Genomic DNA, 14,459 nt, shown 5'->3' on the forward strand with positions numbered 1-14,459 from the left:
GGAGAGTAAGCCAAGATGGGGCTGTTAAAAGACTCTAGCAGGTATGTAAATGGCCAGGCTTGAAGAGAAAGAACACCATGTCCTCATACATTCCACCCGCATAGTTTCTGGTTTCAGATGCTGTATTATTCAGCGTTCTCTAGAGGAAGAGAGCTGAAAGAATGTGTGTGTGTGTGTGTGTGTGTGTGTGTGTGTGTGTGTGTGTATTATAGGCACATAAACACATACTGTGTATACAGAACTGTATACATACAGGTTTTATATATACATATATAAATGTACATGCAGAAATGTATACATGCACATATACATCCCTTGTGAATGTGGATACACACATATTGTGTACACAGAAATGCATACATGCAAATTTTATATATATCAATGCATACACAGAAATATATACATACAGGTTACACATAATTTTAAACATATATATTATATATATGGAAGATTTATTAGAATGATTTAGGGGCTGTGGTCCACCTAGTCCAACAATGACTGACTACCAATGGAAGGTCCAAGAATTCAGTAGTTGTTCAGACCATGAGGCTGGATGTCTGCGGTATACTCCAGAATCCTGAAGAAGTAGACCCTAATGCCAGTGGAGGAGTGGACCTGCTAATGAGAATGAGAACAAGCAGGCAAAGAGAGAGAGCTTCCTTCTTCTATGTCTTTTATATAAGCTGCCAGCAGAAGGTGTGGTCCAGACTAAAGGTGGATCTGATGAATCTGGGAAGCCACCTCAAAGATCCAGATTAGGAGTTGGTCTTCCCATTCCAAATGATTTATTTAAGAAAAAAAATCCCTGGAGGTTGTACCCAGGCACTTGGGTTTTAGTTAATCCCACATGCAGTAGAGTTGGCAACCAAGGATGTCCATCACAGATGTGGACCCAGGCCAGGATCTCTCAACGTCAACACTGCTGTTTGGTGTTTCATTTAATTATTTTTTTAAAGTGACTATTTTAGGACAGGGTCTCCTTTAGACTAGGCTGGCCACCTAACAGAAGATGACTCTGAATACCTGATCCTCTTGCCTCCGTTTCCCAAGTGCTAGGATTAAAAGTGTACACCACAATATCTGACTTCAACCTCAGTACCACTGACATTTGAGCCAAATAACATAGGCTGCCCTGGGCTTTGAAAGATAAGCAATGTGCCAGGCTTCTTCCCACAGATGCCAGGAGCACCCCAGACCTCAGCTAGGACAAACAAAAATGTTTCCAGCCATTGGCAAGTGTCCCCTAGAAATGAAACCACCGCGACTTGAGAACCAGGGCTCTGTGTGCACGCAAACACATATTGTGTATACAGAAATGTATACATGAAGACAAACAATTAAATATTTATATGTCCTTATTTGAAGCTGGCATCTGCTATAAACTTTTCACTCAATCAGCATATGCACAAAACAGAATTGTGACATATTTTCTTCTTTTTCTCTTAAAAATTAATGTCATCTGTGATAATAGTGACATTTGTGGTAACCAAAAAAAAAAAGAGCCATTTATTTTTCTGTAAAGTTGCATTTATATTAACTAGCAAGAAGGGGCTTCTGAACCTCCCTTTGTTTCCCACGCCTTTCCCATTCTGACTCCTGACTTCTTAGTCTCTGAGGTTGTGGTGGACAGATGAGGTGCCCAAGGTCCTTCATATTGGCTCCTCTTTAGCCCCAACCACCCAGGGACTCCTACATGAGCCAATTAACAAGGAAAGAAGTTGATACCTAATTACACAGACTCCCTTCCATCCGCACCCAACTACAGTGTATCATTAATCAGGCTAGGCTAGGGTGCGGTTCAATAACAAATAATTCTGCCCAAGAGGGAACGGATTCAGGCACCCAGAGCTTGGTAACTGCAAGTCATGCTCACTGCTGCTGCTGTTTCTTTCTGGAACCTGGGATGACTAAGCAGCCACTGTGGGGAGCTAAGTGACATCCATGCTTACATTGAAAGTGTCTGTAGCCCAAAGTGGGTCACTTCCTCTCATAAGTCACTGGACAAACTAAGTCACACCCCCGAGTCATAATTCAATAGGCAGGGAAGGAGATGCTTCGTTCCTGCAGGAGGGAGGGGAGTTGATGGACAGCCACAGAGCGCAGCACATATGCCAATGTTCTCCGCAGAGCAGTTCCTATCCTGTGCCATTTCTACCCTGCTTCCTGCCAAGCCCTTGTCTTCTTCTGCTGCTAGGCATTTCCGAAATCTCTCTTCTTCCTCCTCCAGATAGAAAGACTCATCAGACTCTCCACTGTTCATTGCCCACCACCTCCCCAGTCCTTTTCCTACCTTAAAAGATAAGCAAAATACACTTTCCCAGCTGGTAAGATTGCCCAGTGAATAAAGGTGCTTGTTGCCAAGCCTGATAACCTGAGCTCAATACCTAGGACCCACACAGTAGGAGAGAATCAATTTCCACACGCTGTCCTCTGGCTTCCACATTTGTGTTATGGTGTGTGTGTGTGTGTGTGTGTGTGTGTGTGTGTGTGTGTGTGTGTGTGTGGTGTGCAGGTGTGCGTATGCACACATGCCTGCACTCACAGAGAAATAATGCAATTTTTAAGTTTAAGAGACAGTTTTTAAATATTTTGAAACCTAAGCACTGCCCCATTTTTTAATATGGGGTTTTCTGTTGCCCAAGAAGATCTTGAATCTCTGCACAGTCAAAAATGATGCTGAACCTCTGGTCTTCTTGCCTTCACTTCTCAAGTGCAGGAATTACAGGTGCATTTAAACATGCTTGATTTATAGAGATTGAGACCAGGGTTTCAGGTCTGCTAGGTGGACAAACCACTAACTGAAGTACAGTAGCGGCAAGAGGATGAGACATTCAAGGTCATCCTTGGTCACTTTGCAAGTTTGAAGACAACCTGGGATACCTAAAAGATGGGAAAGGAAAAAGAGAAAGAGGGGAAGGTGGGGAGGAAGGGAAGACAGATAGATAAAAATTAAAAACAAACATTAGCCAAGAATGAATGAGTCAACACCTCTCATCTCAAGACAGAGACGAACCTTGGGATGTTGAGATTTGATTTGTAAGAATCCTATCCATCCCAGGTATCACTGGAAACAAAGCTCAGAAGGAACTATGTGAGTGTAGAAGGGGGTTCACTGCAGAGTCAAAGCACCTTGCTGTAGAGATTAGAGATGGATACCTAAGTGTACGGAAGGTGTCAGCCGAGGATGACCATCAATGCTTGTGGTGGGCATAAGGAGCCATAGTCTCCATGCCTCTTGTGGTCCAAAGGAAACCATAGAACCAAACATCTCTGCCACATTTAAAAATAAGAAAGGAAGATTTGAGATGACGGCATGCCTTGGAGGAGGGCCACAATCCAGTGGAGGAGTCAGATATTTGGACCCATGGAGCCTGTCTTAGTCAGGACTCCTATTGCTGTGATGATTTCTTTGGCTTGTTTGGTTTCTTTGGCTGTGATGGTTTCTTTGGGTTGCATAGCCTGAACCACAGTCCGTTGAGCACCAAGTCAAGACAGTTACTCAAAACTAGGCAGGAATTCAGAGTCTGAAGCTGATGCAGAGACCATGGACGGGTGCTGCTTACTGGCTTGCTTCTCATGACTTGCTCAGTCTGCTTTCTTATAGAACCCAGGACCATCAGTCCAGGAGTGGCCCCTACAATGACTGGGCCCTCTCCCACCAATCACTAATTAATAAAGAGTCCTACATGCTTGCCTACCTACAGCCTAACCTTACATAGGCATTTTTTTTTCAATTGAGGTTCCCTTATCAGATGACTTTAACTTGTGTCAAGTTGACATAAAATTGTCCAGGACAGAAGCCCCTCCTCAGCCTGGTGCAGAGACATCAGATGGGTTTCTCCAGGCCTGTGGAGAGACGTGAGGGCTCACCTGAGAGGCAGAGCTTCTCCAGAGACTCACAACAGCCAGGAAAGCTGTCACTTGTGCTCAGATGAAGATACTGTCAGGACCCAGCTGATGTCAACGAGGATAGGGAACAGCTGTTTAACGACAGGATTAGGCGACCAGTCTCAGAAGACACCCATGGGAACAGTTGCTGATGAGGGAGTCTCATTGGAACAAGATGACAATGATGGACGACCAAGGACATGGAGAACACATGTCCAGCAAAGACCCAGAGTCTCATCCTGATTAGGTCAACCCACGTCACAGGCCCAACCACATACGCAGTCGGCGAGGCTGGGAAGCGCATGTTCTTACATCAGCGGTTTGGATGCAGGATTCACACCAGGATCTAAGGCCTGAGGATGCTTTGGGCTTTGTGAGGGGCGGCAGGAAAGGGCAGAACTATGACGAAACCTGTTGCTGTGGTGGGGAGCGGATCCCGGGTAACAGCTACAGAAGGCCGTATCTGAAGCAGCCTCCTAGGGAGTAGAGTGTGATGGCCGCTCAGCTTTTCCACACCCGGTCTTCCTCTGGGTCCACTTATCCTACTGGAGGGGAGCAGGGACTTTACTCCATCTACTGGTGTAACATGGGGTGGGGACAGGTAAAGCAGAAGCAGGCTGTAAGAAGACTCAGTCAGTATGGCGCCCACCACTCTGCAAGAATGAGACCCCGAGCTCCAGCCCCTGTCAAAAAGGCCAGACGTGGTATCATGCGCTTGCACTCCCAGCCCTGGAGAAGTGGACGGCATCCTGGAGAATGGTACACAGAGTTGGCGTTTGGCCTGCACAGGCATGTGCACAGATGAGGGAGAGAAGCCATGCCAGGCTGCTGTGCAGTGTCGCTGAATAGGCGGCCTAGTGGAGGAGGAAACCCTTTCTCCCAATTCGTGCTCCAGTATTTACCCTCAGGCCACGCCCACCCATCATCTCCTGACCCAACCTCCTAAGCGAATCAGTCTGTAGCCCTGAGTACATTGTTTTGCTTTTTATTACTTATTTAATTGTAAACATAATTTTTATTGATTCTTTGGGAATTTCACCTCATGCACCCCAACCCCACCCATTTCCCAAAGTCCTTCTCTATCCACCCTTCACCACTGTAGAGTGCTCCCTCAAAGGAAAACTTAAAAAGATAACAAAAATAAAATAAAAATAGAAATAAAATGCAAATAAGAATATTAATTTCAACAAGCAAACAAAAACAAAAAAAGAGAAAAACAAACTCAATCAAAAACAATAAAACCGCTTTGACCATCACCCTTTCCTGCTCTTCATCACCTTTCCCTTTGTCTCAGTGGCCTTGGGAGCTGCCGTGTGTCACCCTGACCAGGAGCTTCCTCAAAGACATCCTTCTCCAGCCAGGGACCCGTTGGAGCCCAGGGGTGATGGATTGACGTGACTGGGAGTCAACATGGGAGGAGGCGGGCCCATTTGACCATTTGTGTTATCACCAAAAAGTTAAAACGGAAACAAAGGCAAACAAAGTGCCATACCCCTCCTCGCTTCTTGTTGACGGCATGTGACATAAAATAGTGCTGACCCAGCTGAAACGCCCAGACTCTGAAGGCGACATCAGAGCTCCGTGTGCGCCATATTTTTGACTTGCAAATGCCTTCCAAGAATAGCTGGAGCGTCCTTATTAAGCCCAGCTTGTGAAGCAGCCTTCCTTAGAACCGTCTGCACCCACACTGTATAATTCATGGACTTGCCTTAGGAAGTTAGGGAGGGATCGAAGCTGTGACCAGCCCATGAACCCAAGCTGACACTTCAATTATTTCAAAAGGAACAGAGGAATCTGAAATTGGACCGGCTCCCTGGCCTCATCCTAGGGAACACCAGACCGCCTTCCCTCAGCCAGGCTCCAGGTCTAACCTTTCGCGGTCACAGTGAGGGGGTGACAGAGCATCGGATCTTGTAAAGGGAAACTGTCATCTTAGTCACAGGGTTATGCTTGGCCATGACCTGGCATCTCTGGTGACAGTAGGGCCACCTAGAAAATGAGCCTGCTGGTCCCTGGTGTTTAGAGGTGAGTTTCATTTACATTAGCATGAAAGGGTAAGCCATCCCCCCATTCCCCTGCATGATGAAGATCACCATGGTTACCACACAGGAACTCTTCCAGCCTGAAGAGCGCTATCCCAGACACACTGTGTTTGTACCATCTCATTTAAGCTGCAGCAAGTAGGAATTATTGTCCCATTTTACAGAAGAGACTGGTTCTAAAGCCTACAGCCACGGGCAGTAGAGGAAAGCCCTGGCCTCACATCAGAACCGCAGCCTTTGGAGCTGGTTGAGCTGAGGTCTCTCCTCAGGGATGCACGAGCAGAAACATTATTTATATTTTCTGAACTTTCATTTCAGAATGTCTACGTTGGTGCATGACCTTCAAATGTAGACAGTGATTAAGGCCCTGGGATCTAATCTATTTTTCTTCATAGTGAGCTGAAATTGAAATGTTTAGAAATGTCTGCTCTGAATTCTTGTACTGACCCCTGTCACCCTGACCAGGAGCTTCCCCAAAGACATTGTCGATAGCCATCTCTCGGGGGGACCTCTCCGATATCCCTGTTGGGACCCATAAACTCCACCCAGTCAGAGGCAAGCCTGACCCACCACCATCTCTCAGCAGGGAGGAAGCTCTCTAAACAGATATCCCTGCTCCTCCCTCTCAGGCTACTGAGACAATACGTTCCAAGAACTGGAATTTCCCCAGGAATCTCACACTGGAAAAAGGAGAATACTGAAGCCTGGTGCCAGCCAGAGGGGGACTTGTCTCCCGGAAAGAGATTCCATACAGTTTTGACAGCTAATCAGACCTCCTCACAGGAGAGACTGGAGCTGAGACCAAAGGCGAGTGGGTGATGGGGAGCTCAACACGTAACAGGGACTACTGGGCTATGCATAGCCCTTTACCCCTGCTTAAACCTGTGTCAGGATCCCAGCATGAACTTGGGGAAGGTCACTGGGCCTTTTTGTCCTCTTTCCAACGTAGCCACACTGAATTAATCTCCTTTTCCTGATGTTCACCGTGACTTGTTTGTTTAACAGGCCTGTTGAGACAAATGTCTAGGCCTCGCATTTTGGGGCTTCCATGTCCCAGGCTCTGACCATAACAGCTCTGCTGCTGACCCTCATGCTGCCAGAGAAAGCTAGATGCATGACAGGTCCCGGCTGCTGAATGACAGGTGGCTGGCAGGAAGTTGGCAGCACCTGTCTGCAGGGTTGTACTCTGCCTTCCCCTGGTCAGCCACTTGCCACCCTTGGCTATGAAGCCCTGAGTTCATCTCCATGGTTTCCTTCCCAGCTCCAGCAGGCCAGCTAGAAAAGTCAGTGTCAGAGTTAAGGCCCTCACAATCCTTTGCTATCTATCTGGAGACCCAAGAAACTCAGCCTTACCTCTCAGGAGTAGGACAGTCCAGGGACAGAGTGCAGGACCACTGGATGTCATCACCAACAAATGACAAAGGCACACACATACACACACACCTGTCCTGCACGGTTGTCATCTAGATGTGGTACATTTACAAAATGGAGTATCACACAGTAGAAAAAAATAACGTCTTTAATTTTGCAGGAAAATGGATGGAGCTAGAAAACATCATTTTGAGTGAGGTAACCCAGACCCAGAAAGACAATTATTGTATGTGCTCACTCATAAGTGGTTTTTAAACATAAAGCAAAGAAAACCAGCCTACAAATCACAATCCCAAAGAACCTAGATAACAATGAGGACCCTAAGAGAGACATAATGGATCTAATCTACATGGGAAGTAGAAAAAGACAAGATCTCCTGAGTAAATTGGGAGCATGGAGACCATGGGAGAGGGTTGAAGGGGAGGGGAGAAGACGGAAAGGGAGCAGAGAAAAATGTACAGCTCAATAAAATCAATAAAAAGAGAATAAAGCAACCAATAAAATAGCACACAAAAAATATAGGAAGTAAACAACTCAAAACACCTTCAGAAAGTCCTTGAAACTAATCAGATTCGCTAGATCCCTGCCTACTATAGAGTGAGCAGGACAGACAGCAAAGAGTCACTTTGCTGCAAATGAGACTCTTAGGAAGCAGAGGTTAAGACCTGAGGCCCCTGAAAGGAACAGTTTCTAGCCTATCCAGCTGCATAAGGAAGATTATATACACTAAATTAATAAATATTGTCATATAGTGGAGTATTATAGTTATAAAGAAGAATGGTATTATGTCATTTGTAGGAAAAATGATGAAACTTAAGACCATTGTCAATAACAATGAAGCAAGTCAGGCCCAGAAAGACCAATATCATATGTTTTCTTTCATCTGTGGAAAGCAAACTATACAGGGAGCTGGCAAGGCAGCAGAAGCCTGGTGACCTGAGTTTGAGTCCTATAACTGATACAAATATAAAAGAAGCAAACTGACTCCACAAAACTGTCCTCTGACAGCTTTACATATTCATACGCACACACAAATAATAATAGCAATGAATATTAATATCAACAACAACATATATAAGGGTAGGAGGCTACCAGTTACTTGAGGAGAGTAGAGTACAGCCAGGTTGAGGTGGAAGACAAGCGTGAGTGAAGTAGGGATAATATGATAAAAGTATTTTGAATGCAGTTTCTGGAAAGACAGTGACAAAACCAAAGGTTAGGAAGAGGAAGGGGTAGGAGGGGAGGGAAAGGAAGAGGAACAGGGGGAACCTTTGGAGCAGGAAGGATTTCTGTGGTCAGTGGGGCAAGCCTCCTGGGGGTGTAGCCGCTGGGTCTTCACAGGACCTGCCCCAAACCAGCATTGTCTCAGGACAGTCGTTTACCTGCTATACAGACCATACACAGACAAGCTCCAATGGGAGTCTGGGAAGGGGACAAAGAGCCTGGAGATGTTACCTTAGGAAGGTCACATTGTCCTAAAACCTTGTATCCTCATCTATAAAACGGGGATCCTGAGTGACTAGCTGAGTAGTATAGTGGCCTCCGAGTCCCTGCTTCTAGGAAAAACACCTAGTCCATACCTGCCCAGGTTTTTGCTTGTCTTTAAAGCCTGCTGGGACTTGGGAACCAAGGAACTCTCATTCTGTCCCCTTGTCAGGCAAGACCCTAAATCCCCTGAAAGAGTATCTATGTCCAGAGAGGGTCAGTGTAATAGGAGGCTGCTCGTTCATTTCTGGACACTTAGACCTGAAGTAATCACTCAGAAATTATATTACTTGCAATACTGATTGGCCAATAGCTTAAGAGTATTGTTACCTAGCTCTTATATCCTAAACTAACCCATCACCATTATTCTGTTGCATCACCATGAGGTCATGGCCTATCGGCAAGGTTCCAACACACTCCAGAGGAAGCATTTGTCTCTGGCAGCAGTGACATAGTTCTCTCTGACTGCCTACTCTCTCTATATATCTCTTTCAGCCTGGCTTTACTCTGCAAAAAAGCAGCTTTATTTATTAATCAATAAAAGCAACACATATACAGAAGAACTTCCCACACCATTTCCCCTTTTCTGTTCAAATAAAAAGGAAGGTTTTAACTTTAACATAGTAAAATTACATATAGCAAAACAGGTATCAAGCAAGAATTACAATTACAATATTTATAGCCACTTTATATTTTATCATATCTAAGAAAAACTATAACTATAACGATATATTCTTCAACTCCATCAAAGACTCCAGAAGGATATGTTACCTAAGTAAACAGGAAGTGCATTGTAAGCAACTTCTAAAACTCTATAATTGGCAGAGACATGGGCAGTCACCCAAAGTTCTTCTGTAATGTTGAAGCATCCATCTTCAGCCTACAGGCCCCTAGTATCCAATAGACTTTTCCACGAAGCAGGAATTTCAAAGACAGTTCCACCTATATTGGCAGTTTGTCAGTCACTTTCTTCTGTGTCCTGCAGAATGTCTGGCAGGGTCTTTCATGAAGCAGGAACCCCGAAGGACTGTCTCACCTTCTTTAGACAACTTCAGCAGTCATTTTTCTGTGGGTTCTGCAGGTTCAGTCAAACAGTTTAGGCAAGAACAGTTTCTTGTCCAAATGGCTAGCAAGATCCATAAGGAGCCTCTTTCATGCCCATCTTCCTCTTGAAGTAAATTGGTGTTGCCAGGAGCAGATGTGTCTCATTGTCATGAAAAGTCCTGAGTTCTTAAAACATTTTAAATGCCATATTCTGAAGATCTCTGAAAGATTTGAAGAATATGTATCTAACTGAAATATATCTCTACATATCTAGAAAACCTATCTAGCATGACTACAAGTTTGACTGTTATAGATGACTACCTATTAACCTGTATTTCTTAATTATATATAATATTTTTAATGAGCTGCACAAACACAATATCTTAATTAAGAGCAGAAATACATATAACACAACTGACCTTAAATTTGTATCAATGGACCAAGATTCATACCAAAGCAAGGTATTCATCTCTATAACATATCTCCCTTTAAATGTAAACAAACATTTATAAACAATATTTAGGAATTTGGGCATAGTTCTCTCTGAATTACTTTCTGCCATTTGTTGGGCAAAGCATTTCTTTTCTTTCTTTCTTTCTTTCTTTTTTTTTCAGTTCGAAAGGCTTTACATTTTATTACTGGAGAAACCACCCCCAACTTAAACATGATCAAGTCTCCAGGTTGAAAATGTTGAACTCCATCTTATAATACTCACGATTCAGCATAACTGTCTTACCATTGTTGACTCCTTACAGGCCCAGCTTCATTCTCCTCCAGTGTCTTCTCTTGGAGTTGTACCTGATTTTGTTGCCAGTTTTCATCCGAATCTACAGAGGAATAGGATGATTTTGCTTTTGTTTCTTGGCCAGGAATCGCTTGATTCTGAAAGTCTTGTGAGAAGACATGGAAAAAAGCTGAGGCAGGCAGAGAGCACACGATGGTGGAGGAAAAGCAAAGAGCAGGCGAAACATTTCTAAGGTTCATGGAGACCTTTCGGGGAGTCTTGATCTATCAAACCATATTAGTCTGGAAGGAATTCATAGGTTCTCATCCTCTGTGGAAACAAAAGAATAGCCTCTTTTCCAAAACAACAAACCCTTAGACCTAAATTTTGAAGTCAAGAAACCTTTAAAACATATATGTTGGTTTAACTTAGCAATTCCCTGAATCAAATGTCTCTCTGCGGTCAAAAACTTCAAAGAAAACACAATAGTATACATAATCCATAATTCTCTGTGTATTTTCCATCTTCATGTGGCTTATTTTTCGTTATTCTATTACTTTTCCTACAAGTTTACTCTGTCTCTTTAAAGACTTTGTTTTATTTTTTTAAAAAAAAACGTTTACTTCTTTTTATAACTCTCTTTTTCTTTTTCTTCTTTTCTTTTTCTTCTTTTCTTTTTCTTCTTTTCTTTTTCTTCTCTCTCCCAAGCCTATATACATTTATTAAATACACTATGACTCATTTAGAGGTCTTTTTTTAATATATAAATTTGCTTTTATTGTGTATTTGTAATCCTTTTCTGACCAGGAGTATTTTATAATGGTAAGCAGCTTGGTCTCAGCAGCCTTGGATGCTGGCTCCGCCTCTCTTAGGCTTTCAAGATGGCAGAGGTAGTTCACAGCCTACTCTGGGATTGCCGAGTGGGAGCCATCCTCACTATCTCAACTCTGGGCATGCAGCACATAAAACCTTTTTAACTGAGTAAAAGCTAAATCTGCCATGCAATGCGCTGCACAGCCTGGAAGTATCTCTGTGTATGGTGTTGGGAACCCATCATGCTCTCTTGCCTGTGCACTCCTAGCAGACCTGATTCCACTGCTTGCCCAGGTGGGGAATGCTGAGCCATGGGCATGTTCTCAGCTACTTTCCTTCTGATCCCGAGTGGGCACCAAAGCATCTGGACCCAAAGTGGGTGGCGGTCATCAGCCACAAGCATTTCAGACCACTTTGGCACACCAATTTGTACTAGGAGGCTGTTTGTTCCTTCCCAGTCACTTAGACCCCAAATAATCACTCAGAAACTATATTATTTGCAAAACTCTTTGGCCAATAGCTTAAGTATATTGCTGTCTAGCTCTTATATCCTAAACTAATCTCCATTAATCTGTGCATCACCCAGAGGTTGTGGCCTACCGGCAAGGTTCCAACACACTCCAGCGGAGGTGTCTGTCTCCAGTCACAGCTACGTGTCTTCTCTCTGACTCCGCCCACTCTCTCTATATATATCTCTTGCAGCCTGGCTTTACTCTGTTAAGCCATTGGCCAAAAGCAGCCTTATTTATTAACCAATAAAAGCAACACATATACGGAAGGACTTCCCACACCAGGGCAGGAGACATTCGTGGGAACATCCTCTTCCCAGGCTGACTTTGAGAGGAACAGAAAGAAAGGAGAAAGATACTGAAGGGGGCGGGAACACAACATAGTAAAGCTGATGACATGCCCCTGTCACCCACAGAAGTGCCTCCAAGCACTTCCTGTCCGGACAGAGCACAGCTGCCAGGATGTTGGTGGAGACAGGCCCCAGTCAGCATGGGGTGTTCTGACCACATGCCAGTCACAAGAGGGGCCACAGAGAAGAACTTCAGACCCGTTGTCAGGAGCTGAGGCAGGTGACTGTGGTGAGGGACCACCCTCACCCCTCATCTCCCACACTCTTGAGCCCATTGTTCTCTGCAGCCTCACCCCACATCTCTATCCTCACTCTGTGTTAGCCACACACAGTGCTCCATAGCTAGCGGCCCCTCTGGCACTCAAGTTGCTGGCTCGCCCAGGTCCAGGGTCAAGGCGTTTGTGTTGGAATTCTTTCCTCTAGCTGAGGACAGCTCAAGGAGGGGCCCGATGGAAATGTGGCCAAGCACCCCAGTCTTTCAAGAAAGAGTATTCACCTTCTGAAGAGTTTTCTCTGGTGTGTCCTGCCCTTCAATTCCAGCAGCCCTTTCTAGAAACCTCCATTCCAAGAGAATAGAAAATCCCCAGGAAGGAAACAGAGGCAGCTGAGCAGGAGCCTGCCATGGGGCTGAACACGCCCACCTCGCCCAACTCCTGCCTTCCTCATCCACTCCCCTCAGTCACCCAGATGAACTGAACACCTACTGTGTCCCACCCACGTCTCACCCCAAGGCATACAATTAAGAGGTGCATTATTGAGGGGTGCTTACAAATGCAGGTGTCTGGGTTTGTTTGAGGATTTTTGGTTGTTGGCTTTTTGATTGCTTTGTGTTTGTTTTTGTACTCTACAGTGGGACCCCAGAGGGCACACACAGTCAGGACTCCTTAGCTTAGTTCTTTTTTTTTGATTCACAAAGGATCCTTGCCCAAAGGTACCACTGTCGGGACTTAGTCTTCTGCTTACTGAGAAGATCCTAGGAGGTCACAGGCTGCATCCAGCATCTGTCCTGGAGCACCTACTGTGTATCCAGCACTGTGTGTTGAACTACAGGGACCTAGGATGGAATAGGCCTGTCTCATCTGGCTGGGTGTGTGTGTGTATGTGTGTGTCTGTCTGTCTGTCTGTCTGTCTGTCTGTGTGTGCAGGCATGCATGAGCGTGCAAGCCTCCCCATGGTCAATGTAGGAACTTCAAGATAGCGTGGGTGGCAGACATGGACACCCTAAAGACAGCCCAGCCACCTTTGGCACTGAAGACAAAGGACACAAGCTATCGAGGCCCAAGGGACCACTCGCCAGCCTTGTCCCACATCTCCCTTTAGTCATGGAGCGAACTGACTGATCCTGACTGAGTCTGGGGACAAGAAGGAACTCTGAAGCAGCTCCTGTTACCTGCCCAGCTCCCAGCCCATTCAGTTCCTCCTCCCTTCCGCAGCCATCATAGGCACCAGAGAGAAAGAGTTTCAGGCCCAATGACTAGGTCAGAGCGGGAGAGCATTTCCTCGGCTGACGACACCGGGAGAAGAGAAGGGCCTGATGGTGAGGGTCCCACGGGGTATCCCCAACAGTTACACCCAAGAAAGAGCAGCATCTCGCCCACAACCCATCTCAGCCACTCTTTCCTGCAGGAGCCCCGAGGCAGGTTCCCCAAAGCCTTGTCCAGACTTGGTGTTCCTGCAGCTCAGAGAGCCTGGAGGTGCGTGGTGCAGAGGGGGAGCAGGGGAAAACAGCAAGTGCCAGTGACTCATCCTGCTAAATGTCATGTTATTCCAGGCGTGTTCTCACTTTGCCTCCACCTTCATCCACCCCCCACTTGCCATCTTGAGAACCGGCTGCAGAGTGGGGGAGGAGGCTGAGCCTGGGTCTCTAGCTAGGGAAGCGGCATTTCTACTTGGTCCTCTGGAGAGCTGGGAGTGGGGGTGAGTGGGCCGACGTCCCAGGTGAGCACTGCGCTGGGAGCAGAGAGACGGGGTTCCCTGCTGGCTGGAGAACCATTGCTGTGAGCCCCTGAGCAAGTCCCTCAGCTCCCCTGCCCTCCATTTCCATACTTCCCTGTGTGCAGTGGGAGTGGGGAGAGGGTTTGCTGCTCCCCAACTGGTCACACATCTAGATGACCTTAGAAGCAAAGAGGTTCTTGGGCTGCACCTTGGAAGCCTGATTCAGGAAGACAGAGAGGAGGCCTGCACCATGTGTGAGAGGCAGAGAGAGGTGTATGAACTTGTCTTTGTTGGCATG

General features: G+C 45.7%; 1 pseudogene across 1 annotated transcript; it reads right to left on the reverse strand.

Annotated features, from left to right (window-relative positions):
* Positions 1-10,573: 10,573 nt before the first annotated feature.
* Positions 10,574-12,040, reverse strand: LOC125393325 (large ribosomal subunit protein eL39 pseudogene; annotated as a pseudogene). Its single transcript, XR_015001746.2, has 2 exons — positions 11,968-12,040; positions 10,574-10,884 (listed from the first exon to the last, which is right to left on the reverse strand). The product of XR_015001746.2 is annotated as a large ribosomal subunit protein eL39 pseudogene (transcript).
* Between the last annotated feature and the right edge of the window lie 2,419 nt (positions 12,041-14,459).

The sequence above is a fragment of the Myodes glareolus genome, chromosome 4 (assembly GCF_982192425.1).
Source record: "Myodes glareolus chromosome 4, mMyoGla1.1, whole genome shotgun sequence".
Classification (NCBI taxonomy): Eukaryota; Metazoa; Chordata; class Mammalia; order Rodentia; family Cricetidae; genus Myodes; species Myodes glareolus.